This window comes from Cetorhinus maximus, chromosome 31 (assembly GCF_964194155.1).
Source record: "Cetorhinus maximus chromosome 31, sCetMax3.hap1.1, whole genome shotgun sequence".
In the NCBI taxonomy this organism is placed as follows: Eukaryota; Metazoa; Chordata; class Chondrichthyes; order Lamniformes; family Cetorhinidae; genus Cetorhinus; species Cetorhinus maximus.
The window spans coordinates 9344476-9371039 of NC_135909.1; the positions used below are offsets into that span (position 1 = coordinate 9344476).

General features: G+C 44.3%; 3 non-coding genes across 3 annotated transcripts; 2 read left to right on the top strand and 1 right to left on the bottom strand.

The window, feature by feature from the left end:
* Positions 1-4592: 4592 nt before the first annotated feature.
* On the top strand, positions 4593-4664 carry trnaw-cca (transfer RNA tryptophan (anticodon CCA)). Its single transcript has one exon. It is a non-coding gene; the product is annotated as a tRNA-Trp (tRNA).
* A 901-nt stretch (positions 4665-5565) lies between these two features.
* On the top strand, positions 5566-5639 carry trnat-agu (transfer RNA threonine (anticodon AGU)). The gene has a single exon. It is a non-coding gene; the product is annotated as a tRNA-Thr (tRNA).
* Positions 5640-24603: 18964 nt separating this feature from the next.
* Positions 24604-24675, bottom strand: trnam-cau (transfer RNA methionine (anticodon CAU)). The gene has a single exon. It is a non-coding gene; the product is annotated as a tRNA-Met (tRNA).
* Between the last annotated feature and the right edge of the window lie 1889 nt (positions 24676-26564).

Here is a 26564-nt window from a genome sequence, read left to right on the forward strand (position 1 = left end):
CCGCCATTTCATTCAACAACAACTCAGACAGAAGCCATTCGACACAGAGTGTGGGCCCTGTCCCATTCCTCTGATCGTTGCCGATCAGCCTGAAAATATTGTCATTTCTGTATTCCAATTCCCTTTTAAATGTACAATTGAATCACCAACTCACTTGTTATTTTAACTTTCCTGCCCTCTACGTTTGAAACAACAAGACAGCAGGTTATACCAGATATTGTAATGAATAACGACCCACAATCTATTAATAATATGACAATGAATGAACATCTAGTAATAAGTAACCACAAAGTTTTAGTCGCTGACATTCAGTTCGAGGCTTTCAGGCAGCGCATTCCGAATCACCACAACTCACTGTCTTTAAAAAAAATTGCCCAGCTACCACTAAACACTCATGGAACCCTTATCTTGCAGAATGGTGCAGCTGAGTCGTGATCGGCCTATAGCTCAGAGATCACTGAATCAAAACCATTCTCTACTATTTGTATTCCCATTGACACCAAAGGATAGCATTTGATGCAACACTCAATCACTTTTATTAAATGAATATTTGTATCAGTTTATTACGCCCAGTCAACACTTCAATCTGCAATCTCAAATTGTTTTTATTTACGCAAGGACACAAACTGTAAATGCTGCAAACACACAGCAGCTCAGGCTTTCAACTTTCTCTCAACCGTTTTCTCCAAAAGACCTGACATAGGCAGCTGCCCTTCTTTTGTTCTCCTGCGCTCGAGGATTATCTGAAAAGCAAAAGTTATTCCCTTAGATGGAAACAGTATAGTGCAGGTGATACATATTTGTCAGAGAATGTCAGATCTATACGATCTGACAGTAATTCACCATGTTTATTTGAACAGCAGCGTCCTCCCTGTGACAAGTACCATTCAGAAATACAAGAACGTCAGCAAAATGGAGACAACATTTTCACAAAGACGCACTAAATAATTATTTGGACAGACATCACCACGATTTCTTAATCCCTGATTAAAAACATGGAATCCTGTCCCCAAAAATCACCATGAACTGTTAAAGTGAAGTTTCATTTGTATTTGTTCGTTTCGGGCTTGTATTAGCTACATATTGCTCTAAATACTTCTTTGAGAGCCTCCGATTGTTCCCTGTCTTGTTTTGCATGGGATTTAACGTGTTCAGTTTACCGCTCATTCCGTCCTTATCGGCCTTACTTAAGGTGAAAACTGTGACATGTGTCCTCGAGCCTTTAGCCTCGAACTGAATGTCTACCACTAACATTTTGTGGTCACTTATTGCTAGCTATTCATTCATTGTCATATTATTAATTTATTGCGGGTCGTCATTCATTACAATAACCGGTATAACCTGTTGTCTTATCATTTCTAAAGTAGCGTGGAGGGCAGGAAAGTTTAAATTATAAGCGAGTTGCTGGTGCAAGGCTAAAGGGAGTGGTAAAGAGACAAGTAAAGAAATGAAAGATTTGTCTGATGACGGTGTGAATGGCAGACGGATGAACAGCTGCCATCCGAAAGTAATGTATGAATTGTTTCATCGGAAACCATTGGCCTGAAGCTGCATTATGATCTGACTTGATATCCCCATTTTATACTTGTTCTTCCTTCGTTTCTCTTCCCAAGCCCAGTGGCGTCTGAGGAAGACAAAGCAAATGCTTACATCTGTTTCTATGGCTAGCTTGTTTTCCCCCAGAAACAGGGCACTCGTGGCAAGAACTTGTGGTGCTCAACTCTGCACCAAGCAGTGCCAACCAGGAGACTCTCCTTCTCTTCCTGCCAGCCATTGGCGTATTGGAATGATTTACAGATTGATGATTAACCTGTTTGGCCATCAAGTCCTGGAGTGGGACTCGAACCCAGAGAAGCAGCGACGCTCCTGTGCTGCACCATGGGACACTTATTCCTCATATTATACATTCTACCGTAAGTATTCTGGGGAGAACAAGTTACAGGCATGGGAAGGACAATCCATGAATCTCTGTAGCTGAGAATCCCTGTTGGTGATGAGTGTGGTATCATCAGATAGAGGAGTTCTCTGATCAAGACCTGCTGTATCTTTGCCTTCACTTTCAACTGGGACAATTTAATGGTTTGCTATCTGACCTCTTATGCAGGAAATCTGCAGGGAAGGCAAAGGGCAGGATCATGAGAAAATTAAATACTAAACAAAGTGGGGCAAGGAAACAACCCATTCTTCATTTCACTCCATTCTTCACCCTGAAGCTGTTGGAAGTGGTGCTGTCAAACTGTATAGTACAGTGCATGTTGTAATGAAAGGACGGAGGAGCTTTGATAGACAGTCAATTTTATCCAGAATTTGGTAAAGTCCTGCGCTGCTGATGGTGGTGAGTGTTTTAGTGCCTTCTCTGAAAACAAGATAAAGATATTCACATATTTTGTCCCCCATGTCTGCAACTGGTTCTCCCTTACTAGAAACTGCAAAAAACAAATCTGTGGCCGAGGGATCAGTGTCACATCTCCGCCCTTGATGCCATTGAACAACACCACGCAGAAAAAGTTAGCACATTCTTATGTCACACAGGAATACATCGAACTTCAGATCAGAAAGCTGTGGGTCTGAATCACATCCCAACCCAAGCTACTGTTATAACAGATCTGTGTCTGAGTAAATGGAAGCCCCATGCAATAAACACTGTCACATTTGAATGTTTAGTGAGTGAGTTTCATAGAGGGTTCTTAAACTGCCCAGCAAATAAAGTGTCACCTTTCAGCAGAAAATGTGGCCAGAAAATACTAGGAAACTCGAAATTGTATAATTTATCTGTCAGAGCACAGGCATTAACTCCAGGTGACAGATCCGGGCTTTCAGACCTCTTGGGTAGAGAATTTCAAAGATTCACTCCCTCTGAGTGAAGAAATTCCGCCTCACCTCAGTCTTAAATAGCCCGGCCTTTATTCTGACACTTTTCCTTCTGGTTCTGGACCCACCAGCCAGGGGAATCAACCTACAACCCATTTATTAGAGTTATTATAACGGGCAACGCGGGGCCTGTAAATATACTATACTTGTATTGTGAATGTCAACATGAAAGCCCTTTAGGACTCGGCCAGCTTGCCCTGTGCTGGTCGTTCCGAGCCACTTTTGGTGGATGGACGTTGACACTGTGCCGCCACCTCCATGACATGATCTGTCAGGTATCATTCCATGAGTATGACTATATCTGACTTTGGTGTTGATTAAGGTCTCAGAAGATTGCAGGCTTGAGTCCTGTCGTGATCCTTTTAAACGGAAATCTGGTGGAACTCCCTGAAAACCACGTTCTTACTCGGCAGCTGAAGGTTCTGATTGTTCTTCCAAACATTAAAGGGCTCTTAGGAATTAACACATGAAATGACATAAAAAGCATATTTTAATAAAGAGCGTTGCAATTCCCAGAAGGATATGTGGAATAAGAATTAAAGCCACCCAGTATTAAAGTGGAATTGAATGAATTTTGGAATAAATAAGTTTGTTACATCTCTCGATGTGTTTGCTAAACAATGTTACATCTAACACTGTTCTGGTGAAGATCAGAAGCAGTGATATCAGTTTGCGCCACTCGCCAGCTGGGCCTGTGATTGCGCCTCGCCAATCACGTGGGTAATGCAATTCTGCCAGTCCCTGAGGTCAGCTGACATTTTCGGAGAAATTCCAAGTCATCGTGATTTCATCAGGGACCTCATGTTTAAGGTGTGAGTGATGTAAATCATGACCTGATCAAATGAGTGTATCTTTCGCTATTTCCGCGATGAATTTTCATGCTGACGAGAATCATGTGGGACATGGTCTGGAAATATTTCACACGGAAAATATCTTTCTGAACTAATGAAATGGCTGGACGGAAATTTCAAACAATCCCGCGCTACCTGAGCCTCGCGGCCGGCACTGGGGCCGCGGTCATTTCCCTGACTCTCCCACTTTCTCTCTCCCCCCAGAAATTACTTTCGACATTTCATCCTTTGATATATTTTTTAAAAAGGCGCCACCATGTCATTTTAATTGGGGGGTGGGGTGAGAATGGGGGAACAGAGTGGGTCCCATTTGCTCTTTCTAGCCCTGTCTGTGAGGTTTGTGCTGAGCTGCGGATGGAGTGGTTGTGAAAAGCGTGAATTTTGTAATTCCAGGGCCAGCGATTAGTGCGCATGCGCCCCTCTGTACATTGCCCCCAATAAAGATGGCGGACGCGCATCCATGCGCGTGCGCGGCGATGGCCGCAAACGAATCCGTCACTCAGTGACACCCGAGTTCAGGGTTTCTGACACAAGCTCAGTGCAGCAGCAGTGTGAGCGTCGGTATTAGTTTGTGGATTCAGCGATTAAATTCAAGGTTGCTGTTTCGAGGTCACTCGGAGTTGGCGGAGTTCTGCATTTGTCCTTCATATATTCCGGGGCACTTTGTATCAAGCTGAAGTTAGAAGCAAAAAGTATAAGTAATGTCTGGGAAATACTTAAACAGCAGACAGCCTAGAAAACAGTTTAAATTAATCACTGACCTGACAGAACGGAGGGAAAATGGGGATTAAGCAAAATTCCAATCCCCGGAGTATAATCAAGGTGTAAAGAAGCGAATCTAGGAGCAGTACGATACCGTCTTCAACGGATGGGCTTGTGGCGCAACGGTAGCGCGTCTGACTCCAGATCAGAAGGTTGCGTGTTCAAATCACGTCAGGCTCAAAAAGCTTTAATGCTCAAGTGGCAAAATGATTACTGATATAAAAGCGGGTTTTTATATCTGTAATCATTTTGCGGGGATCTTGGCGAACAGGTTAATTTCAAAAGCAATTTCGATAGATGTCTGTGCCAGTATCAGCTGTGACTCATTTGGTAGCACTCTTGCCTCTGAATTCTAAGGCTGTGGGTTCAAGTCCCGCGCTTGGACTTCAGCACAAGAATCAAGGCTGAAATTCCAGTGAGTAGACACCACCTTTTTAAGCACTGGCTGAGAGTGGCTCAGTAGATAGCTCTCCTACCTTTAAGCTGGAGGTCCTAGGTTCAAATCCCACTCCAGGACTTGTTAATCATGAAATAACCTAGCTACAGAGTATAATGGTGTCAGTCTCCAGCCCAGATAAATGAGGAGAACAAGCAACGGAAGGGCATTTGGCCGTAAAAAAAAATCCCAGCAGCGCCCTATTTCGTTGAAACTGATCTGAGCGATTACGCACTTTCGTCATAACAGGGTGAAATCTGTCTTTGTTCTAGAATTATAGTTTAAAATAGTATTTCCCTGTATCGTTGAACAGCTGCAAAGATTTTAACACAAAAACAGAGTTTTGTTTCTGCGACTGAGGAAGACATTTGGGGGAAGAGGCCACTCACACCGAGAGACTCTTGATACCGGAAGAGATGGGCGCAATTCTATTTCACAATTGAACACTGACATCGAGATTTTGGAAGACCAAGTGAAAAAATCACTGGCTCAGTGACAGAATTCAAACATCATCCCGGGGAATAAGAGGAAGAGAGATTAAAGCAGGTGACTGTATGAACGCTGGAAAAAAAAAATGACTAAATCCTGTTTTCCGGGAACTCCTGAAGTTTGGACCTGTGATTAAAGTATCTATAAATTAATCTTGGCTCTGTGGCTAAGTTGGTTAAAGCGCCTGTCTAGTAAACAGGAGATCCTGGGTTCAAATCCCAGCAGGGCCTTATTCCAATTTCGAAGTTTTTGAGCTGACCTGTGCAAAAAATGGCTTGGTTCAGGTGAGCACTTCCGAATTGCTGGTTCAAATTGTCCATCCTTGTGCAATAGATTATCTTCTACTCTTTCAACGCAAGGAGAGTTTCGTTTCTTTGACTAAAGAAGAGATTTGTGGAAATTGGCCACTCACACTGAGAAACTCCCTCGTGCGTTTCTACTAGAAGAGTTGGGCGCTTTTCTATTTAATAGTTGAAGGTCAGAACACTGACATCGAGATTTTGGAAGAACAAGACAACAGAACAAGAAAAAAAATCACTGGGTCAGCGAGAGGATTCAAACTTCATAAGAGGAAGAGATAAAAACAGGTGACTGCATGAAAGCTGCAACAATCAGTTGTTAAATCCTGTTTCCCGAGAACTCACTGAAGATGTTTGTTTAAACTGTTTCCCACTCCGTTTAAAATGCTGAATATTCTGGGCTAACATTGGGGCGGACATTTGGTTTAACTTCACTCGTGAATAAAAGTGTCAAATGTTGACATGTTGTTAACATGACAGCACGTAAACGTTTCAAGGAATTCTCCTCACAACCTGCTTCACCGAAAGAGGTTATCATTTAACTTAAATAGCCTTTCACAAAGAGGGATGTTAGGTATCACTCCACGAAAATCCCAAGGGGTTTGTGACGGATTCACTACAAATAATCAGGAATTTCAAAGTGCCTCAATCAGCCACAATTTCTTCAAAAGAAACCGCTCGTGACATTCATCTCACTGAAGCAGAGTGTGACCGTGTTGTATCTGTCAGTGTGGAGGGGACGAGTCTGGGTTGGGTAGCCATGTTCCGTGTTTGTGAGAGTGGGGTCTGGGTGAGCAGCTGGTGAGTGCGACAGGGCCAATGCTGGATGCAGGAAGCTGCCGTCAGTGTGGGTGGGTCTGATGGGGCTGAGTGATTGACAACTGGCGGTTGTTGGTGTTTCCATAAATGGAGGAAATTCCCTCCGACAGCTTATTTTTTCTTCATTTGACTATAAACAACTTGAACAAAAGTGAAACAGTGTAGGAACATTTTTGCTCTGCATAAAAGGGAGGTGATTTCAGCTGCCATTGTCCAGTGGTTAAAGCTTTCGTCTAAAAATCCATGGGATTTTCCCACTTTGACTTGAGTCCTGCTCCCTGAGGAACTGTTCAGTATTTTTAATTCTGTTTTATCTTGAATCCTCTATTTCCACAGAATGCTGACACTGAAATTGCTTATACTTCCCGCCATTGTTATCTATGAAGCAGGTATTGTCTGCATGGTCTAATGGAGATATGCATAGAGGGCTGTGCCAGAGGGTTTCTTTCAGGTTTTATGCCTTTTGGTCCATTAGCAGCAACCGGATGTCTGCAGAGGAACTCGGAATGCCGAGTACCTCTTCTCAGGATGGACTTAATCAAGGGACAGAATGTTGGCTGAAGGGAGGATAACGGTCTGGGGATTTGGGCTGCCATTCCAGAACATTTGGGGAATAGCACAAGGCGGTGTTGCAATGTGACAATGGCGGTATGCAACCTTGGGATATTATCCTTTCTTTATTCATTCTTGGGATGTGGGTGTCGCTAGCTAAGCCAGCATTTATTGTCTATCCTTAATTGCCCTTGAGAAGGTGGTGATGATCTGCCTTCTTGAACCACTGCAGTCCCTCTGGTGTAGGTACACCCAAAGTGCTGTTAGGGAGTGAGTTCCAGGATTTTGACCTAGCGACATTGAAGGAACAGCGATATATTTCCAAGTCAGGATGGTGAGAGGCCTGGAGGGGAACTTCCAATTGATGGCGTCCCATGCACCTACTGCCCTTGTCCTTCTTGATGTTAGTGGTTGTGGGTTGAAAGGTGCTGCCTAAGGAGCCTTGGTGAATTTCTGCAGTGCACCTTGTCGATGGTACGTACTGCTGCCACTGTTCATCAGTGGTGGAGGGAATGAATGTTTATGGAATGAGTGCCAATCAAGCGGGCTGCTTTATACTGGATGGTGCCAAGTTTCTTGAGAGTTGTTGGAGCTGCACTCATCCAGGCAAGTGCAGAATATTCCTTCACACTCCTGACTTGTGCCTTGTAGATGGCTTTGCGGAGTTTGACACAAAAATTGGCCCTGTAGTTGATAGTGAAAAGGAGAGCTTTTGTCTCCAGAATTATATCAATGGTTTGGGTGAGTGGACGGAAAAATGGCAGATGGAATTCAATCCAGAGAAGTGTGAAGTAATGCATTTGGGGAAGGCAAACAAAGCTAGGGAACTACACAATAAATAGGTTATTGGGAGGGGTAGAGGAAGTTAGATACCTTGTGCATATCCACAGGTTCCTGAAGGTGGCAGGACAGGTGGATAAGGTGGTAAAGAAAGCATATGGAATGCTTTCCTTTATTGGACAAGGTTTAGAACACAAAAACAGGGATGTCATGATGGAACTGTATAAAACACTGGTTCAGCCACAGCTGGAATTTTGTGCACAGGTCTCGTCACCACATTACAGGGAGGACATTATTGCGCTGGGAAGAGTACAGAGGAGATTTACAAGAATATTGCCAGGACTTGAAAATTGTATCTATGGGGTAAGATAGGATAGCCTGGGGTTGTTTTTCTTAGAACTAAGGAGGCTGATGGTGACCTGACTGAAGTGTACAAGACTATGAGGGGCCGAGATAGAGTAGGCAGGGATGTCCTTTTTCCCTGAGCACAGTGGTCAATTACCAGAGGGAACAGGTTTGTGATTGGTAGAAGTGGACATGAGGCAAAACATCTTCACCCACGGGGTGGTGGGTGGTTGGAATTCGATGCCTCATTTGGTGGTGGAGGCAGAACCCCTCAACTCATTTTAAAGGCACCTGGATCTGCACCTGAAGCACTGTAACCTGCAAGGATATGGACCGGGTGCTGGAAGGTGGGATTTTAATGAGCAGGTTTTTAATTGTTTTTTCTTTTTCGGTCAGCACAGACACATTGGGCTGAATAGCCTCTTTCTATGCTGTACCTTTCCTGTGGTTCTATTTCAGTCCTGATATTCTGTTAACCAATCTGTGCTGGTTGTAATTTATCAACCCATGTTCTACCAAGTGACAATGAATCTTGTCCCAGATTATTGCCTCTCAACATTTCCCCACCACGACCATTAGATTAACTGGTCTGTAGTTACTGGGTTTATCCCTATACATTATAAACACAGATATAACATTAGCAACCTGCAGTTCACTGGCTTCACTCCCATGTCCAAGGAGAATGAAAGATTGTGGATCAAGTCCCTATTTCCACCCTTCCTTCCCTCAGTAATCCAGGATGTATCCCATCTGAATCGGGTGAATTTTATACTGTAAGTGTTGCCAACCTTGTAATTGCTTCCACTTTATCTGTTTTCATCCTATCCAAATTCTCCACCAGCTCCTTCATCACTGTGACATTAGCAGCATTCGCTTGTTTTGTGATAGCAGATGTAATGTTCTCATTTAGTACCTCAGCTATGCCCTCTGCCTCCATGGGATCTCCAAATCAGCCACCCTTTCAGTGACTCTCCATTTGTTGGTAAAGGTCTGGAGTGTTTTTGCTTGCGTTAACTGCTAATCTTTTCTCATAGACTCCCTCCGCTGATCTAATTTCCTTTTCCAGCTCTCCTCTGTACTTTCTGTATTCTGCTTGGTTTTCCAGTGTATTATGGATCTGGCATTTATCATCAGCCTGATTTGGAGCTCCCACTGAGCACAGGATATGTAGGCAACAGCTCTCAGCTGTCCCAACATTTCACTGAAATGAGTTGTTTGTTTAACTAAACTTCTTGTCATTTAGAGTGTTCCACTCCTTCCCTTTTGTACTTCTGCTGTTGTCACTCAGTTTAAATTACACAGCAGCTCCTTCCCCGTCTGCACCTAATCCCCACACTCAACAAATCCACATTTTTAACTCTTCACTCTGCAATTCACTTTCTCTATTTGAGCTCGCAGGCCACTCGAGTTCTTGTTTGTAATTTAATTGTTCCAATTTCTTTATTCACAATTCAGGTTTGTTTTTAAATTAACAATTAATTTGCCCTGTTATTTTAATTTATTTGATGTCAATGTCTGAGCAAACTGGAAGTTTAAAAATCAAATCTAGAAATGATTTCTTGTTCTGCAATGACGGTCTACTCCATTCAGTTCAGTAAATCCTAATCAATAAATTCCAAACAGAATGCTGTATCTCTACTTGATGAACTGATGATGCACAGGGCTCTCAGCTTTTACTCAATGACCTTCACAGGAGTTGATCCAGTTTAGATGTTGACTTGTTCGCTGTTGTCGATTTACCTGGATTCTTCACCTGATTTCTCTGCTGTCCAATGAAGCTCTCTGAGCGGAGTTTTCAATAATGACTTGACTTTTCCTCACAGGATTTCAATCTCCGAGGTTTTTGAATTATTTTCTGAATACATGTCTCCAGAGTTCTCCTCGTGGTTAAGCAGAAAGTTTAACTGATGTGTTTTCAAGCAGCCGACAGCTTTACTTGAAAAGTCATTGTGACAGGATGTTGGGGTTTGAATCCAGTCACAAATCTGGTGGTGATGCCTTGTGGGTTTTTTTTATTCATTCCTGGAATGTGGGCATCGCTGGCTAGGGCAGCATTTATTCTCCATCCTCTTATTCAGAGGGCACTGTTTTTTAAAAAGAGTAAACCACATTTCTGTGGGTCTGAAATCACATGTAGGCCAGACCAGGTGAGGACAGCAGATTTCCTTCCCTAAAGGACATTCGTTTTTATGAAAATCGGCAATAGTTTCATTGGTTCAATGGCTTTAATTCCAGATATTTACTGAATTTAAATTCTACCATTTGCTATCTTGGGATTCGAACCCCAGTCCTGAGAACATTACCCTGGGTCTCTGGATTACCAGTCCAGTGACAATACCACTACGCCACCGTCTCCCCTGCAGCTCCAGCTCTCACGTGATATGCCAGGGGATGACCTCATAATTGCCCCAGTCATGTAGCTGTGGATTGGGCGATTTCTTAAACACGTTTACTGGGGCTGACTTAGTCGTACTTGGCTTTGAAACACAAGGGTATGTCTTCTGCTTTATCTGACCTTGTATACTCCTAGATAACCAGGGGGCTCTAGATTTGGCAGTCCTGCCCTTTTTCTTTGTGGGGACATGTATACATCGTTCCCGTAGAATTCCGCTTTTGAATGCCTCCCACTGGTCTGTCACACTGATTCCCTTCAAGTAGCTGCAACCAGTCCACTTTGGCCAGGTCAACTCTTAGCTTCATAAAATTTGTCTTCCCCAATTTAGAACTTTCACTCCTGTTCTATCATTATCCTTTCCATAATTATATTAAATCCAACTGTATTATGGTCACTATCTCCAAAATGAGCACCCACTGCACCTTCCTCCACTTGGCCAGCTTCATTTTCCTGAGACTAAATCTAGAATTTCACTCCCTCTCATTGGGCTTACGTGCTGGCCAAAAAAGTTCCCCTGAATGCAGTTCAAGAATTCGGTGCCTATTACACTGTTCGTACCCCAGTTGATATTAGGGTAATTGAAGTACCAAACTATTTTTCCCCCAACGTTTTTGTACTCAGAAATTTGCATCCACATTTACTCTTCTATCTCCCTCTCACTGTTTGGGGTTCTCTCGTACACTCTGAGTAGTGTGGCTGCTGCCTTTTTATTTCTGAGCTCAAACTATCTCGCCGCATTTGATGAACCATTTGATATATCATCCCTCCTCACAGCTGTAATTGATTCTTCCACAAATAATGCTGCACCCCCACTTTTTCAGCCCCCTCTATATCCTGCCTGAAAACCCTTTATCCAGGGATGTTGAGCTGCCATTTTTGCACCTCTTTAACCCAAGTTTCCGTCATAGCAATATCATCATGCTACCACGTGTCCCTCTGTGCCCTCAGCTCATCGGCTTTCTTTGCTTTACTCCTTGCATTGAAATAAATACCTTTTAACTTTGCCAAATTCCTGTGTTTAAACATTTTAACCTTTGCTTCATCTGTCTTTCAGAGTCACCCGCTAATTTTCTGTCTCCCGCTCCCTGCTCTGAATTTGTCTGATCTGAATCCGCCCTCAGGTTCCCATCCCCCGGCCAATCGAGTTTAAATCCTCTCCAAAAATATTTAATACATTTCTGGGCAAAGTTTCAGAGTAGGGTAGTAAGGTTAATGATATGTTTCCGCTCTTCCAAAGGCATTTGAAAAACTCCCACATAATAGACTTGTCAGTAAAATTCAAGCAAATGGGATTAAAGGACAGTGGCAGCCTGGATACAAAATGGAATAAGGGACAGAAAGGATAAAGTGGTGGCGAGCGGTTGTTTTTCAGAGTGGGGGGTTGCGGTTGAGACAGATCTGATGCTCTGTCAGGTCAGCCGGCTGTTCTATTCCCATTCCCGGAAGTTTTATTTTAAATTTTAATAACTTCCAGCCTATATCCAAGTTTGCTGATGACACTAGGTTAGGTGACATGGTTAGTAGTGTAGGCAGGAGCAGCAAGTTTCAAAGGGTCATTGACAGATTCAATGAGTGAACAAAACTGTGGCTGATGGTGGTCAACATGGGGAAGTGTGAGGTCAACCATCTTGGAGCAAAGAAAGATCAGAGAATTTCCTAAACAGTCAGAAACTTGGGACTGTGGACAAGCCTGAGTGAGACTGGACGATGGTTAAAAAGCAGCGGCAGAACAGCAGCGAGAGAGAGAAGGAGAGAAGAGTGACAGCGACGACGGTGCGGGGGGGATAAAGAGCTGTGAGGGAGGGGTTGGAGCAAACCGGCCATGTTTATAATATATAGTCAAAGCATGATATCAGGGGAAAGAAGGGAGCTGGTTGGTTTGTGCAGATTTCTCTAAATTAGGGCTTTGATTTAAACTAGGAGCTGGAAAATTAAACATTTCAATCAGGGTAAGTACAACAGTAAGTATAAATGCAATAAGAGTATTAGTGCAGAGCAGGTCAAGAGGCATTAAATAAAATTAATAGTTAATCAAGGTACAAACTGGATTCTAAAAGAGGGAATAGAGGTTTGTTTTCGATCATGGATGGGCAGCTGAGACCTGTTGTTTGCAGTTCCTGCCCCATGTGGGAACCTCAGGACACTTCATGTGTCTTGGGGGCCACATGAGCAGGAAGTGTCTCCAGCTGCTTGAGTTCGAGCTCAGGATTTCCGAGCTTGAGGGGCAGCTGGAGTCACTGTGGAGCATCAGGGAGGATGACAGATTCCTGGATCGTATGTTACAGGAAGGGAACACACAAAAAGGAAAGAGAGAGCTCAAGATAGTAGATGAGTGGCAATCTGGAAGAGTAGGAAGAGGCAGGAAATGCAGGAGTGTTCGGGGTGTGTGCCACTGTCAAACTGGTACTCGGCATTGGAGACTGCTGGGAATGGTGACACCCTGAAGGAGTGCAGTCCAGACCATGGCATCAATGCAATGCAAGAAACTGCACAGGTGGGAACAGCAAAGAGTAGAAATGCAGATGTTATAGGAGATTCCATTGTCGGGGGATAGACAGGCATTTCTGTAACCTTCACCGTGAGTCCCACATGGTGTGTTGTCTCCTTGGTGCCAGGGTAAAGGACATCACGGAGAAGGTGCAGAATTTTCTGCAGGGGGAAGGGAGTGAGGTTGTCGTACACGTCAGTATTAACGACACGGGGAGGACAGGTATTGAGGTCCCTCAGTCAGAATTGCAGCAGCGAGGGAGGTAGTTAAAAAGTGGGACCTCGAAGGGAGTAATCTCTGAATTACTGCCAGTGCCACGTGCTGGTGAGAACAGAAATGTGAAGATAGGGAGCATCAAATGTGGCTTGAGGACGATGCAGGGGGGAAGGATTCAGATTCTTGGGACACTGGGACCAGTTCAGGGACAGAAGGCACCTATTCAAACGGAACAGGTTGCACCTTAACAAGACTGGGACCAATGTCCTCATGGGGAGGGTCTCTCATGTGGTTGGGGAGGGTTTGAACTAAACTGGCAGGAGACTGGGCGCCAGTATACGTAAGTGGAAAAGAGGAATGGCTAGAGAAGAAAGTAGGACCATATAAGATTGGAGTAGATGAAGAAGGAATCTAAAAGGAATACAGAATACAGAAAGGGAGGGGAACCAAAGCCAGGGCTCCATGAATGATGAGGAAAATAGAAAATATAATGAAACAATGAAGTATGATGCATGTCAGATGAATTCTTCAAGTGTGAACCAGGTCACTGTTATTGGACGAGAGTGTGGAATTAACTCTATATACGCCCGTCTCTGTTACTTTGTCTGAGAGTGAATTCATTCTCTATGCTTTAGTATTTTAGTGTGGCATTAACACTCTGTAAATCTGTTGCTGTATGAGTGTGGAATTCACTCTCTGTCAATCTATAATATTATGAGTGTCATTAACTCTCCGTCCGTCAGTCTCTGTTACTCTATGGAAGTGGGTCACTTTCAAGTTAGCAAACTGAAGCTAGTAGAGAGTCACAGGGATCAGTGCTGGGTTCTCAGCTATTTACAATCTATATTAATGACTCAGATGAATGGAGGGAGCATAACCGAATTTTCAGACAATACATAGATAGGTGGGAAAGCAGGTTGTGAGGAGGACACAAAGTCTGCAAGAGGATATAGAAAGGTTAAATCAGTGGGCAAACATTTGGCAGATGGAATACAATGTAGGAAAATTTGATGGGAAGAACAGAAAAACAAAACATTATTCAAATGATATATATATTAATGACCTAGACTGTGGTGTGCAGTGTATGATCTCAAAATTTGCAGGTGATACAAAGATTGGAAATGGTGTCCATAGCGATCGGGATAGTCTTGAGCTTCAAAAGGACATAGACATGTTGGTGGATTGGGCAGGCAAGTGGCAGATGAAGTTCAATGCAGAGAAGTGTGAGGTGATTCATTTTGATAGGAAATATATGGTGTGACAGTACAAAATAAAGGGACAGCCTCTAAAGGAGGTGCAGGAACAGAGGGACCTCAGTGTATATGTACATAGGTCATTGAAGATGGTGGGGCGTGTTGAGAGAGCAGGTAATAAAGCATATAGTATCTTAAGCTTTATTAATAGGGGCATTGAGTGTAAGAGTAAGGAGGTCATGCTGAACTTGTATAAGACACTCTTTTGGCTTCATCTGGAGTACTGTGTCCAGTTCTGGGCACCACGCTTGAAGAAGGATGTGAAGGCATTGGAGAGAGTACAGCGGAGATTCACAAGAATGATTCCAGGGATAAAACACTATAGCTATGAGGACAGTTTGGAGAGATTGGGGTCTTTTCCCTGGAAAAAAGGGGCTGAGAGGAGACTTGATAGAGGTGTTCAAGATCCTGCGGGGTATGGAGAGGGTAAAAAATAAGAACCTATTCCCACTCATGAGAACATCAAGAACTAGAGGGCACAGATTCAAAATAATTGGCCAAAAGAGTAGATGTGATGTGAGGAAAAGTTTTTTCACCCAGAGGGTGGTTGGAGTCTGGAACAAACTTCCTGAAAGGGTGGTGGAGACAGGTTTGCTCGAGATATTCAAAAGGGAATTGAATTGCTACCTGAAAGAAAAGAACGTGCAAGGTTACGGGGAAAAGGGAGGAGATTGGGACGAGGCAGAATGCTCTTTCAGAGAGCCAGTGCTGACTCGATAGGCCGAATGGCCTCCTTCAATACTGTGGAGAGAGACTGCAGAATGTTGCAGTACAGAGGGATCAAGATCTCCTTGTACATGAATCACAAGAAGTTAATGTGCAGCTGCAGCGAGTAATTAGGAAGGGAAATGGAATGTTGGCCTTTATTCTGGGGGGAAGGGGGGTGAGTATAAAAGTAGGAAAGTCTTGCTACAGCGACACAGCATTGGTGAGACTACACCGAGAGTCCTGTGTTATGTTGCAGTCTCCTTATTTAAAGAGGGATATATTTGCATTGGGGATAGTTCAGGGAAGTTTGACCAGACTGATTCCTGGGATGAAGGAGCTGTCTTATGGGGAATGTTTCAGCAGGAAAGCCCGATCCCCATTGGAGGTTCACAGAATGAGAGATCCTGTTGAAACATATAAGATTCTGACGGGGGTTTGACAGGGTAGATGTTGAGAGGAATGTTTCCATTTGTGGGGAAACTAGAACAAGTGAACACAGTTTAAAAATAAACATTTATGATGGAGATGAGAAGGAATTTCTTCTCTCAGAGGGTCCTTCATCTTTGTAAATCTCCACCTCAGAGAGCAGTGGAGGCTGAGTCATTGCATATATTCATGCTGAGTTCGACAGATTTTTCATCTACAGGAGAGTCAAGGGTTATAGGGCAGGTGGGAGAGTGGGTTTGAGGCCACAAACAGATCAGCCATGGTCTTATTGAATGGCAAAGCTGGCCCGATGGGCTGAATGGCCTCCTCCTGCTTCTCTTTCTTATATTTTTAATTTGTCAGTGTGGGATTGACCCTCTGTCTGTCAGTCTCTGTTGCTGTATTTCAGGAATTAACTCAGTCTGATACTGCGTGTGAGTATGGAATTGATCCTCTCTTCATCAGTTTCTTTTTTATTCATTCACAGGATGTGGGCTTCGCTGGCTGGGCCAGCATTTATTGCCCATCCCTAATTGCCCTTGAGAAGGTGGTGGTGAGCTGCCTTCCTGAAATGCTGCAGTCCATGTGGTGTAAGTACACCCACAGTGCTGTTCGGAAGGGAGTTTCAGGATTTTGACCCAGCAACAGTGAAGGAACGACAATATATTTCCAAGTCAGTATGGTGAGTGACTTGGAGGGGAACTTCCAGGTAGTGGTGTTCCCATCTATCTGCTGCCCTTGTCCTTCTAGGTGGTAGTGGTCATGGGTTTGGAAGGTGTTGTCTAAGGAGCCTTGGTGAATTCCTGCAGTGCATCTTGTAGATGGTACACACTACTGTTACTGTGCGTCAGTGGTGGAGGGAGTGAATATTTGTGGATGTGGTGCCAATCAAGTGGACTGCTTTGTCCTGGACGGTGTCCAGCTTCTTTAGTGTTGTAGGAGCTGCACTCATCCAGGCAAGTGGGGAGTATTCCATCACACTCCTGACTTGTACCTTGTAGGTGGTGGACAGGCTTTGGGGAGTCAGGAGGCGAGTTACTCGTCACATCCTGAGAGATAGGATTCAATCCTGAAAGATAGGATTAACTGTCATATGGAAAGGCATGGACTAGTCAGGGATGGTCAGCATGGATTTGTTAAAGGAAGGTCTTGCCTCACAAATTTGATTGAATTCTTTGAGGAAGTGACAAGAAGGGTTAATGAAGGTGGTGCAGTGGATGTTGTGTACATGGATTTTAGCAAGGCATTTGACAAGGTCCCACATGGCAGATTGGTCAGGAAAGTAAAAGCCCATGGGATTCAGGGTAATGTGGCAAACTGGATAAAAGGTTGGCTTTGTAACAGGAAACAAAGGGTAATGGTCGATGGATGCCCTTGCAAATGGAAAGTTGTCTCAGGTGGTGTTCCACAGGGCTCAGTGTTGGGACCCTTGCTGTTTGTATTATATATTAACGATATGGATGTGAATGTGGGGGGCACGATTGGGAAATTTGCAGATGACACAAAGATTGGCTGAGTAGTGGATAGTGTAGAGGATAGCCATAATCTCCAAAACGATATAGATGGGTTGGTGGAGTGGGCGGTAAAGTGGCAGATGGATTTTAACATAGGGAAGTGTGAGGTCATACATTTAGGGAGGTCAAACAGTTACAGGGATTACACAATAAATGGGAATATACTAAGGGGGTAGATGAAGTGAGAAATCTTGGCGTACAAGTACACAGGCCCCTGAAGGCAGCAGTTCAAGTAGACAAGGTTGTAAAGAAGGCATATGGAATGCTCTCCTTCATTGGCAGAGGTATAGAATATAAAAGTAAGGATATGATGTTGGAATTATATAAAACACTGGTGAGGCCACAACTGGTGTATTGTGTGCAGTTCTGGTCACCACATTACAAGAAGGGCATAATAGCTCTGGAGAGAGTGCAGAGGAGGTTTACAACAATGTTGCCAGGGTTAGAAAAGTGTAGCTACGAGGAGAAATTGGATAGGGTGGGGTTATTTTCTTTAGAACAAAGAAGGCTGAGAGGTGACTTGATTGAGGTGTACAAAATTATGAGGGGAATAGATAGAGTGGACAGGATAAAATTGTTTCCCTTGGTGGAGAAATCTAGAACCAGGGGACATAGATTCAAGATAAGTGACAGAAGGAGTAGGGGGAACATGAGGAAGAACTTTTTTACACAGAGGGTAGTGGGTGTCTGGAATTCGCTGCCCAGGTTGGTGGTAGAGGCAGAAACTCTAAACTCTTTTAAAAAGTACCTGGATCTGCACCTTAAGTGCTGTAAGCTGCAGGGCTATGGGCCGGGTGCAGGAAGGTGGGATTAGAAAGGGCACCTGGGTGTCCTCGGGCTGGCATGGACAAGATGGGCCGAATGGCCTCCTTCTGTGCTGCAACTTTTCTATGGTTCTATGATTCCTAGTCTAGATGAAGCAGCTGAAGATGGTTGAGCCTAGGACACTACCCTGAGGAACCCCTGCTGTCATGTCCTTGAGATGAGATGACTGACCTCCAACAACCACAACCATCTTCCTTTGTGCTAGGTATGACTCCAGCCAGCGGAGAGTTTCCCCCCCGATTCCCATTGACTCCAGTTTTGCTCGGGCTCCTTGGTACAACACTCGGTCAAATGCTGCCTTCATGTCAAGGACAGTAACTCTCACCTCACCTCGGGAGTTCAGCTCTTTTGTCCATGTTTGAACCAAGGCTGTAATGAGGTCAAGAGCTGAGTGGCCCTGGCGGAACCCAAACTGGGCACCAGAGAGCAGGATATTGCTAAACAAGTGCCGCTTGATAGCACTGTTGATGACCCCTTCCATTACTTTACTGATGATGGAGAGTAGACTGATGGGGCGGTAATTGGCTGGGTTGGATTCGTCCTGCTTTTTGTGTACAGGGCATACCTGGGCAATTTTCCACATACCTGGGTAGATGCCACTGCTGTAGCTGTACTGGAACAGTTTGGCTAGGGGTGCGGCAAGTTCTGGAGCACAAGTCTTCAGTACCATTGCCGGAATGTTGTCAGAGTCCATAGCCTCTGCAGTATCCAGTGCCTTCAGCTGTTTCTTGATATCAATGGAGTGAATCGAATTGGCTGAAGACTGGCATCTGTAGAGGAGGCCCAGATGGATTATCCACTTGGCACTTCTGGCTGAAGATTGTTGCGAATGCATCAGCCTTATCTTTTGCACTGCTGTGCTGGACTCCTCCATCATTGAGGATGGGGATATTTGTGGAGCCACCTTCTCCACTGAGTTGTTTGATTGTCCACCATCATTCACGATTGGATGTGGCAGGACTGCAGAGCTTAAATCTGATCCGTTGGTTGTGGAATTGCATAGTGCTCTCTACCACTTGCCGATTATGCTGTTTGGCATCCAAGTAGTCCTGTTTTATAGCTTCACCAGGTTGACACCTCATTTTTATATATTTCTGGTGCTGCTCCTGGCATGCCCTCCTGCATTCTTTGTTGCACCAGGGTTGATCCCCTGGCTTGATGGTAATGGTAGAGTGGGGGATATGCCAGGCCATGAGGTTACAGATTGTGTTCGAGCACAATTTTACTGCTGCTGAAGCATCCTCATGGATGCTCAGTCTTGAGTTGCTAGATCTGTTTGAAATCTATCCCGTTTAGCACGGTGGTAGTGCCACACAACACGATGGAGTGTATCCTCAATGTGAAGGCGGGACTTCATCCCCACAATGACTGTGCGGTGGTCACTCCTACCAATATTGTCATGGACAGATGCATCTGCAGCAGGCAGGTTGGTGAGGATGAGGTCAAGTATGTTTTTCCCTCTTCTTGGTTCCCTCACCACCTGCCACAGACCCAGTCTAGCAGCTATGTCATTTAGGACTCGGCCAGCACGGTCAGTAGTAGTGCTACCGAGCCATTCTTGGTGATGGACATTGAAGTACCCCACCCAGAGTACATTCTGCACCCTTGCCATTCAGCCCTTCCTCCAAGTGATGTTCAACATGTAGGAGCACTGATTCATCAGTTATTATATGTGAGTGTGTAATTTAAATCTCTGTCAGAATCTGTTCCGGTTATGAGAGTGGAACTAACTCTCGGACAGCCTTTACTGTAAATAATTGTGGAACTCACTCTGTCAGCCTCTTGCTGTATGAGAATGTGGAATTAACTCCTTATGTCAATTTCTGTTACTGTATGTGAGTGGAATTAACTCTCTATCGGTCAGTCTCTGTTATGTATGTGTGTGGAATAAACAAACAATTTGTGAGCCTCTGTTACTGTCAGTGTGGAATTAACTCTAGCGGACAGTCTCTGTACTGTATCTGAGTGTGGAATTAACTCCTTACGTCAGTCTCTGTTACTGTATGAATGTGTGGAATTAACTCACTATTGGTCAGTCTCAGTTACTGTATCTGAGTGTGGAATTAACTCCTTACGTCAGTCTCTGTTACTGTATGAGTGTGTGGAATTAACTCTCTATTGGTCAGTCTCGGTTACTGTGAGTGTGGAATTCTCTTTCCCAGTCTTTGTTAGGATATCTGAGAGTGGAATTAAGGACCTGTCAATTTTCATTAATGTTTCAGTGAGGAATTAACCTACAATAACAGAGACTGACAGAAACTAAGAGTGTTAGTTCCACACTCTCATATTAGTCTATGTTACTGTATGTGAGTGAGGGATAAACAAATAAATTCTCAGCCTCTGTTTCTGAGTGTGTGAAATTAACCCTCCATTGGTCAGTCTGTTATTGTGACTGTGAATTAACTTTCAATCTATCAATCTCTGTCACGTGTGTAAGTGCGGATTTAGCTTTCTATCCAATCGTGACGGTTACTGTAGGTGAGTGTGAAATTAACTATTTGTATGATAACCTGTTACTGTAGGTGAATATAGAATTAACTCTGTCAGTTTCTGTTACTGTATCAGACCATGGAAATAACTCTTTCAGGCTCTGTTACTTCAAGAAAGTTAATTTCACACTCACCATCTGTCAATCTGTGTTACTGTATATGAGTGCGACATTAACTCTCCGTCTCTGTTATGGAGTGAGGAATTAAATCTCAATCGTTTAGTCTCTGGTGCTTTCTGTGGGTGTGGAATTCACATCTTACATATCAACCTCTGTTACTGTACATGAATGTGGAAGTAATTCTGTACCTGTGAGTCTCAGTTATGGCAAGTGTGGTATTCACTCTCTGTCAGAATCAGTGACTGTGAGTGTGAAATTAAATTTCTGTTAGTTTTGGTTGCTGTGTGTGATTGTGGAATTATCTTCCTGTCAATGTCTGTTTCTGTATGCGAGTGTGAATAAAGAGTCTAATAATCTGAATTACTGCATGTAGGTGGAATTAAATTTCTGTCAGTCAGTCTCTGTTGCTGTGAGTGTGGACAGGGTAGACAGGAAAACTTATTTTCCCCATTGATGGAAAGGTGGAGAAAGAGAGGGTGCAGATTTAAGGTAATTGGCAAAATAACCAATGACATCATGAGGATAAACCTTGTTCATGCAGCGAGTGGCTAGGAAAAGTGCCTGGGAATTTGGGGAGGCAGGGTCAATCGAAGCATTCAAGAGGGAATTGGATTATTATTAAAAAAGGAAAAATGTGCAGGGCTATGTGGAAAAGGCGGTAAAGTGGCAAGAGGTGAACTGCTCCTTCAGAAGGCCAGCATAGACATAATGGGCAGAAAGGCCTCCTTCTGTGCTGTAATCATTCTATGATTCAATGAATTAACTCTCTGTCAATCTGTCTTACAGTATATGTGTGTGGGTGGAATTAACTCTGTCTGTCACTCTCTACTATTGTATATGAATGTGAAATTTACTCCCCGTCAGTCTCTGTTACTGTACAGGAAACAGTTAATAACATTTGATCAGAAATAGTTGGGCCCTACTGTTCTCAAACGTGCTCGTGGTTAAACTCATCAGCTTCTCCTCTCTCTACTCTCCAGTTCAAAGTCAGCCAATGGGAACATACCTTCAAAGTAAGCGAGGAACGACTTCCACGTCCAACATCCATTCTGATTCCGAGGGTTGTTCATTTCTCAGTTTGTGTTTCCGGCCTCGGTTTTGTGAGCGACACTTGCAATAATTCACTGACAAAATCATTTGGATACTGGAAATCTGAAATAAAGAGAGAAAATGCTGGAAATACACAGCACATCAGGCAGCATCTGTGGACAAAGAAAAAGAGTTCACATTTCGGGTCACTGACATTCAGCCTGCAATAAAACACTTACTAACATCTGCTCATGGTGGCTGCAGATCCCACAATTCCCTGCATCCCAGAAAACGCTCTATCAAATGCACTGACTTCCCCGACATTGTGAGTGTGCATGCTCCCCAGGGCCGGCCCCGGGTCATTCTGAGGTCGAACTTTTACCACTGCTACTTGCCTGCCTATTCCACCAACCTGCCTCTGTCCTTTAGAAGTTTAACACTATCCTCCTCACAGTTCACAATACCTCCAAATTTCATCCACAAATTTTGAAACGGTGCCCCGTACACCCAGGTCTAGGTCATATAACATATAAGAGCAAACACAGATCCCTGGGTAACTCCACTATAAACTTTCCTCCAGTCTGAAAAACAACCATTCACCACTACCCTCTGTTTCCTGTCACTCAGCCAATCCCATATCCATGTTGCTCTGTCCCTTTTATTCCATGAGCTGTAACTTTGTTGACAAGTCTGTTGTGTGAGACTTTATCAAATGCCTTTTGGAAATCCATGTAAACCACATGAACAGCATCACCCTCCCCAACCCTCTCTGTTACCGCATCAAAGACTCGGTGCAAAGGGGAGAATCCGGGAAGCGGCGGCTGGGATGGGGGAGGCGCTGCACCATCGGCTTCACGGTGCCGTCCCCGGGTCCCTCTCCGCACGTCCGCCGGACCCGGCGGCTCTGATTCGGGCTCTGAGAGTCGCTGAGACTCGATGTCACTGAGGATGCGCTCGACAACGCGCAGCTTCTTGTTTCTGTACCGCGCATGCACGGCGCGGAAAGGATTTCCGGTGGACGACGTGCCTGTTTCGGCGCCTGCGCATTGCGGTCCCCGGTAGAGATAGGTTGTTTTATGTTACCCAGCGCATTCTGGGAATCGATGTCCGCCATTTCGCCATAAACTTCAACGCAGTCGCAAGCGATTGTGCTCAACCATTTTGCGCAAACTCTTTTGTAACAAATAAGCCCCACTCCCCTTAACCTTTTGAATAGCCCTAAAATATTTTCCCTTCTGTAGTTGTTCGTTTCACTTTTGAAAGTTTATATTGAATCTGCTTCCACCATCCTTTGCGGCAGAGCTTTCAAGGTCACAGCAACACGCTGCCTTCTAAAGAAATGGCAAAGGATGATCCATTCAATGTGGAGGGTGGTGGGGAGGAAGGTGAAGACAAGGGGAAGACTATCAGAATCCTGGGAGAGAGGGAATTGGTGGGACCAGAGGTCGCGAAAAGTAACAAAAATGGTTGGGGGCCCTGTCAATCGCAGAGAGGAGAGAAAATCAGTTGAGGAAAAAAGGAAAATAAATTTGCAGCGTTGGTATGGGATATTAGCTCTCCTCACCAAAACAATTATTCCAGGTGAAACAGTAATATAAGTGTACTTTCTTCAATTTAGTACCCCGTATTCACTGCTCACAATGTGATCTGCTCTACATTGGAAAGATTGAGTGATTGCTTTGTGGAAGATCTGTTCACTCTGCAAGCATGACACCGAGTTTCCGAACACATGTCATTTTAAGTTTCCAGCTTGTGCTCACACTGACCTTTCTGTCCTCTGCATCTTGAAGTGTTCTTATTAATCTCAATGTAAGCTCTAGGAATGGTATCTCATCTTTCAATTGAGCACTTTAAACCCTTACAACCTCAATACTGAATATAACAATTGGAGGGGGTAATCTCAATCCCCATTGTGTATCATTTATATTGGATGTTTTGCTTTAATTCACATTTTTCTCTTGATTTTGCATGGCAGCTGTTCATCAAAATTCACACCTCCTTTAAACACATCTTTGGTTTTGTTACTTGTCCATTTATCTGAGCCTTGCACCATCAACTGTTTTGTCATTTAATCTCTTCTGCCTCCACCCTGATTTGGAAACCACAAGAGAAAGTGTTATACTAGATTCAATAATAAGTAACGAGAGAGAATTAATTAATCTTCTGACAGTAAATTAGCATCTACCAATGAGTGACCACAATGCGTTAGAAGCAAAGAAACGTCACAGAAATGTTACAACTTTCACCTTAGTTAAGGAACATAATGGCAGAATGAGCAGGAAACTGAACGCATTAGCTTCCAAACAACTACTAACAGGCAAAAGGAAATAATCAGAGACACTCAAAGGAATTTTTAGTACAATATGTATCTGATGCAAGGCCGAAGGAAGGAAACTTCACTTTCTCTGTTCATGGTGATTATGGAACTGAATTCCACGTTTAAAACCTGTAATTAAGCAGGAATGTCGATATCTGTCCTAATAATGATTTACTGTCTTTGACATGATGCTGTCTTCACTATGATGGCACTTCTGTTCTTTTCAATGCTACATGTCGCAGTGAAGAAGCTGTTGTACAAATTAGAATTTTGAATTACTGCAGGGTATCATATAGATCAGACGGACTAATAAATATAAACTTCACTATATTGTTTCCATCTCAGAAATTTCCGATTCAGATAATTTTGGAGTGATAGTGAACGAGAGAAAAGCATTCAGACTTTGCCAGCTCTTAGCGAGAAATGGGCTGACAGAAAGTCTCTGCTGGTGTGTGTTTGCAGCATTTTCCCCTAGTGTCCCGGTGTGAATAAAAGGAATTTGAGAGGTTTGTTGCAGATTTAAATGTTTATGGGAAACGGAAATCCAAAGCTGTAAACTGTAAAGCTAAATAAGAGAAGCTTGTCGTAGCAGCCAATGTTTCTTTTAGTGGGAACATAAATAGCAGAGGATGGTTTCGATCCATCGACCTCTGGGTTATGGGCCCAGCACGCTTCCGCTGCGCCACTCTGCTACATAAAGCTATTGGGTGATGAATATCAATGTTGTGTGTTAGGGAAATAAGTAGTCACTTGCTTTGTGCTTTTTGGGCTAGAATACATCTGTTGGGAGGATCAACTTCGCTACATATTTCCACTGTGTCACGCCAGAAACAGACAGAGAAACACAGACAGAAAAGCAGCAAGAGACTGTCAGGATACACAAGGTGACAGAGAAAGATGCCGAGCAAATTAGCAAGACACTGAGATGGTGAGACTGATCACTTATGTAAAGCTGTTCCTTGCTGCACAGAGATGTCCCCTGTTTGTAAATATGACTCCTGTTGTATAACGGTGCTTTCTGTTGTGTAACTTTGCACCCCGTTGTGCAAATGTGCTCTCTGTTATGTAATTGTGCTCTCTGTTGCCTAACTGTGCCCTCTGTTGTGTAACTGTGCCCTCTGTTGTGTAACTGTGCCCTCTGTTGTGTAATTGCGCTCTCTGTTGTGTAACTACGCCACTATCATGTAACTGTGGCCCCTATTGTTTAACTGTTGTGTAATTGTATTCTCTGTCATGTTACTATGCTTTCTGTTGAGTAACTGTGCTTTCTGTTTTTTAACTGTGCCCCCTGCCCCCTGCTCGAGGGAGCAGACTCAGCGGAAGGAGCAGCGGAGCGGTAACCTCGGGGCACAGAGTAACTGAAGCGAAAACTGAAAATGTCACGTCACGGGAAATCTGTGACCTGATTGGTTGGTAGGAAATCTGCACCAAATTTGAAAAAAAACACTGCAATGCTAATTAATAAATTAATTTACTAAGTAGGGATGGCTGGACAGGTGATGTGCTGTAGCTGTATGATGTGGGAGCTGGCAGATCCCATTGCGAGCCGCAGCGACCACATCTGCAGCATGGTTGCTGGAGGAACTCCGGCTCAGAATTGATGAGCTGGAGTCCGAGCTCCGGACGCTGCAGCACATCCGGGAGGGGGAGAGTTACCTTGATGCATTGTTTCAGGAGGCGGTCACACCCGGTAGATTAAGTACCTCAAATTCGGTCAGTGGTCAGGGTCAGCAGGATGTGACTGCAAGTAAGGCAGGAAGAGGGATCCTGTGTTCAGGAACAGAGGAGCTTCAGCTCTTGACCTTGTCCAACAGGTACGAGGTACTTGCTCGCTTCTCGGCCTTTTGGCTAAGATCAAGTGTAGTGTTGCAGGGGCGACACCATGGTCCTGCCAAGGCAAGGTCGGGATGGAAGGGCGATAACCAATCGCAATCCAAATCCATACCGTGGGCTACCTATCACCGTCCGAGTCACGGTGAACCACAGCGAAGGAGGATCACCTATGGATCGGGGCTTCTTCACCAGGAGGATCCTGTTGAAGGCGTGCGGCTTCCAAGCTACGGAGATCTTCACCCTGCACGACTCCCGCAAAGGTGGTTATTTTGACGTGACGTTCAAGCGGGTGGCAGACTGCGTCCGGCTCCTGAGGGTGTTCGAGGAGAAGAGAGACCTGCCGGAGATGAAGATCCTGACGGCGGAGCCGCACTTTTCTCTGCCGTTGCAACGGGAACGTGAGGTGATGGTGCATGTGTACAACCCCTTCGTCCCTGTCGCCGACGTGGTCACCTTCCTCACCAGGTACTTCGATAAGGTGGGGAGCGGCACCGAGATCCGAGACGACTTGGGGATCTGGACAGGCAAACGCCTGTTTAAGATCACGCTAAAGACCGATGGTAAGGGAGCCATTTTCCACCCTCCTTCCAGTTTCGCTATCGGGGGAAACCGTGGCTACCTGGTTTACGCTGGGCAACCCAAGCATTGTCGCTCATGCGGCAAGGCTGGTCATGTGGCGGCCAACTGCAGCGCCTCCCTCTGCAAGATCTGCAAACAGGAAGGGCACCAGACAAAAGACTGCAAACAG